The sequence below is a fragment of the Chiloscyllium plagiosum genome, chromosome 30, assembly GCF_004010195.1.
Source record: "Chiloscyllium plagiosum isolate BGI_BamShark_2017 chromosome 30, ASM401019v2, whole genome shotgun sequence".
Lineage (NCBI taxonomy): Eukaryota > Metazoa > Chordata > Chondrichthyes > Orectolobiformes > Hemiscylliidae > Chiloscyllium > Chiloscyllium plagiosum.
The window spans coordinates 30,586,389-30,591,571 of record NC_057739.1 but is presented as its reverse complement, the minus strand read 5'-3'; positions in this window follow the sequence as shown (position 1 = coordinate 30,591,571).

The window sequence follows — 5,183 nt, the reverse complement described above, 5'->3', positions numbered from 1 at the left end:
GAGAAATCTTGCCAGTTTCTCGATTCTTATTCCACAGGCAATGAGACTCGATCTTGTGCCCAAAAGCCCAGTAACAGTTAAAATTGGTTAATTTTTTTCAAAACATCAGTTAATGTGTTACTGAGTGGGTACAGGGTGTGGACTTGGTGTTTTTAACCAAATAAATTGGGAGGGAAAATTGATACTTGTCTGCACCATCCCTGCCTCCATTCACTGAATAATATCTCATGTTTTTACCCTGCCTCAGCTCACCTGCTACTGAACCCTCTTTCATGCCGTTGCTATCTCTAGATATTTTAATGAGCTAGTTTAGACGTGTTATGACACACCTCTGGAGCAGGTGGGGCTTGAACCCAGGCCTCCTGGGCCAGAAATAGTGACACTACCACTGCACCACAAGAGCCCCCACTTTATTATCTCGAGATTTGAACATGATGCAAAGCCAGTGAACTCATACTTTCCTCATTTCTTAAATTTAAACTAACCTCAAACTCTGCTGCTCATATCTAGACCTCACGTCTAGTCCCAACCACCTGTCACCCCTGTGCACACTAACCTCCATTGGCTCCTAGTTAAGCAATGCCTCGATTTTCAGATTTTGCCCAGAAGGCAGTTGAGAGTCTGTTGTTGTGGGTCTGGAGTCACATATAGGCCTGACTAGGTAAGGGTGTCAGTTTCCTTCCCTACAGGACATTAGTGAACCAAATATTCAACAATTTCAACAATCAGCAATGGATTCATGGTCTTCATTAGACTCTTTTTATTGAATTCAAATTCCATCATCTGCCATAGATTCAAACCTGGATTTCCAGGACATTGCCTGGGTCTCTGGATTAACAGACAAGTGATAATACCACTCGGCCATTGCCTCCCCATAAAGGGATGAGATTTTGCCCTGATACACAAAAATACCCCGAGAGTATTGTTGAAAATAAGTGATGTTTATTGCACATGAGCATACAAGGAGAAATCCTACTTTGGCTAGATCCTCTCAAATAGATTATTCATGAGATCGTTTTGCATCTAACAGGAAAGTTTTCAGTCATCTAAGTTTTCTGCCCAGTATCTCCTCATCACCCTTTAATCTGGACTAAACTAATGTCCCATCTCCAGTGTCTCTTTCCTCTTCAAAGTCCTTGAACATGCTGTTGCCTTTCAAATCTGAGTCTTTCTTGCCTGGACCTTTACTGTTAATTGCCACCAAATTAGGGTTTCCACAACTGCTGTTATGAAAATAGCTCATGTCAAATTCCTAAATGACACTCCACGTAATTGTGCTAAACTATCCTTCCTTATCTTTCTCATAGTATCTCCAAATTGTGATGCAGTTGGACATCCAGCTCCATCTCATCGTCTCTTGTCTCAATGCTTATACTTTCTCTAAATTGTCAAACTGTTTGTCCGACATCCAGCACTGGTGGAGCAGAAATTTCCTCCAACTGAATATCAGGAAAGCTGAAATCACTGTCTTCAGTCCCTGTTTCTGACTGTCGCCTAGCCACTGATTCCATCCCCCTCCCTGTGGACTGTCTGAGGCTGTATCAGTCTAGTATCATTTTTGACCCTGAAATGAGCTTCTGACCACATTCTGCACCATGATAGGTAACCCAATTCCACCTGCTTCAGCTTGTCATCTGCTGAAGCACTTTTTCATGCCTTTGCCATCTCAAAACCTAACTCTTCCAATGCACTTGTGGCCAGTCATTCCACCTTCTGTCTTCTGACAACAGGAAGTAATCCAAAGCCTTTCTGCTGTGGTTCAAACTCACACCTTGTCCATCCATCTAGTATTTGTTAACTTACACTGATACTCAACTTTTAAACTTTCATCCTTGTTTACAAATTTGCATTGACGTTGACCCTCTCTGTTATATTCACCAGCCCTTAAGTTCCCAAGATAACTGCATCCCTCTAATTCGGCATTCTCAAACAATCACGATTTGAATTACTCCATCAATGGTGGACTGACCATCAGCTAGCTGAGACTGAATTTCATCTCTGAACCTATTTTTCTCTCTATTCCCTTTTCCTCTTTTCAGATACTCCCTAAAACCTACCTTTTCACTGAGGTTTTGTTCACCGACCATAGTGTTTTCTTCTACAGTTTGGGGTCAAACTTTGTTTAACTACACAACTGAGAAGAATCTTGGGACATGTTACAATATTCGAGCTGCTGTATAAATATAATTTCTTTCATGTTGCTTTGTTAGTACAAGTCTCATAGAGGCAAACAAAGACACAAATCAAAATGAAAACTTTAAAGAAGTTGAGCACCTGATTATTCTAAGAGGGCTAATTCCATTCTCACAGTGTTCAACCATACTCAGAATGTTGCTGGATCTTAAAAAGCAAAGTATTTTTCTGGATTGAATCAGGAAGGAGAGGAAGTATAGTTTAAAAATAGCTCAAGTGAAATGCAGGAATCTCTGGACTGCTGATATGATTTTGATCTCTCAGCCAACATAAGCTACAGCAAGCCTTTCAATACAGTTCTCTTCTCTGTTTCCTCTTCATTGAACACTAATAACAATTTGATGTCTGCACTTTTTCATGCATGTTTTGTAAGCTTTTCAAAAAAAGAAAGACATTTTTTAATTGAGCAAAGCAGGGCCATGCTTCCAAAAGATAGCTCTGACAACAGGATATTTTTCCTAACCTTATTTTCTGGTGTATTTCTGGGCGAGTCTGCATTTGCAGAAGTTGTAATTGTAATCTTTACTTTTTTCCTTGATCCATGAATGGTATTGTAATAATATGGCTGACAAATATGTTCGTAGTTTATGATAATAGCTGATGGAGATTAGTAATATTGTCTATGTTGGTACACAGGCAAAAATTTCTATCACTTTTTGAATTTGACTATAAATGCTGCAGTAATGAAAATAAAAATAGATTTGCTTTTATAATGTCATTGTCACTCCCTCCGGATGCCAATGAAATACTTTTGTAGCATGGTTCTAATGTAGAAAACTGTGTATGTGATATATATAGTGGCATTGAGGCAGAAGACCATCCATGACTACAGAATAACAAAGCAGCATTGAGGGGCTGACCAGCCTACTCCAGCTCTTATGTTTTGATATACGAGATGCAGCAAGTCACCAAGCCTCTTGCAACATCATCTTCCAAACCCATTCCCTCTACCACCTAAAAAGGAAACGAGCAGCAGATTCAGGGGAGCACCAGCACCTGAGTTCCCTTCAGGTTACATAACTTGACTTGGAACTATATCACCATTCCTTCATTGTTACTGTGTCAAAATCCTAGAACCACTTTCTGAAGAGCACTGTGTTGCCCCTACACTGAAAGACTGAAGTAGTTCTAAATAACAGCTCACTACCACACAATCCCGGGGCAATTAGGGATGGGCAACAAATACTGGCCTTACCAGTAACAACCACATACCATTATAGAATAATATAAAACTGCAGCAGCCAATTTTGCTCTTACAAACAGCAATGTAATACTGACATTACTTTTTTTATGTGATGTTTATTGAGGTATAAATATTGCCTAGGTCAGTGGGGATAACGTCACTCTCCTTTTAAAAATGATGTTGTACTTGCCCAGGAAGGTTGTCAGTACCCCAGTTTAACAACACATCCAGAAAATGGGATCTGCAGCACTCCCTCAGCACTGTACTGGAACGTCAGTCTTGATTTGTATCAAGGGTCACTGGTATCATAGTAATGAGCATTTGAGCTTCCTTGACTGCCCTCCCACTAATCACAGAAAACACTTGCTCCTGAACCTCTGTGGGCTACGGATTCTGAGGTGCCAGTTTCCTTGTACATGCCTGGGGAGTGAGTGTGGGGAATAAGAGGAACAAATTAGGAATTTTAAAAAAAAGTATGAAAGAACAGCAGATGCTGGAAATCTGAAAGAAAAACAGAAATTGCTGGAAAATCTCAGCAGGTCTGGCAGCACCTGTGGAGAGAAATCAAAGTTAACGTTTGGGTCCAGTGATCCTTCTTCAGAACTATTATCAGAACTACAATTGTCCAGTTCCAATCCTTTAAACTTAAGGTATGGGAGGATGTGGGCAATTAGCTGTTGGGCACCAAGAGCCAGTGCACTGGGTTATTTACCCTTATATCTCTGGAACTATCTATGGCACATTCACCTGTACACCAATAAAACCAGAGACCCTATGCTGCTACAACAAAGATCGTACAACTTCACCATTTACCTTCTCTGCTGTAATAATCCCTGTGTATTTGTACTCACCTGTAGACCGACCACCAAGGATCTGAAATACCCTCACACCCACACCAAATAATTTAAGACATATTTTAATGACCAAAATGATAGTTTTTTTTTGACTGGGTAAAAGTTGCCTGCAATGAATAAAAATTGAATTTGACTTCTCTGGGTGGTCTTCATTGGATTTATGGTTAATCCTTCTAACATTTCATGAGGGGCATGGATATGGTAAATAGTCAAGGTCTTTACCCCAAGGTAGGGGATTCCAAAACTAGAGGGTGTAGGTTTAAGATAAGAGGGGGAAAGATTTAAAATGGACCTAAGGGGAAACCTTTTCACACAGACGTGTGTGTGTGGAATGAGCTACCAGCGGAAGTGATGGAGGCACTTAAAAGGCATCTGGATGGGTATATGAATAGGAAAGGTTTAAAGGGATAAGAACCAAACACCGGCAAGTGGGACTGGCTTAATTTAGGATATCTGGTTGGTATAGACGAGTTGGATCAAATGGTCCATTTCCATGCTGTACAGCCCTATTCCATGTTCATTTTTTGCTAGAACTAAAATATTCTGAGCTGTCTAGATTAAAAAAATACTCTTTAGAACAATATTAAGTAGCATTCAGTAATGGTGCTAAATGTGGGCTTTGGTCTGTTAGGTTCAATTTCCACATTGACTGAGGTTACCATGAAGGACTCTCCTTTTCAACCTCTTCCCTTGCCTGAGGTGTGGTGACCCTCAGATTAAACCACCACAATTGGCTGTCTCTTATGACAGAGCAACACTACGGTCTGGTAAAATTAATGCACATTCACTAGTTACCTTATCTATTGAAATGTTCAGAAAAATATTTAGTCTTCTCAGATATTTCATTTGTAAATAAGCTGATTGTATAAGTAGTTAAGAATGTCATACATAATTGAGAAATTTATATCAAGCTAAAAATTAAACAATATGTTTTCAGAGGTATTTTAAAAAGA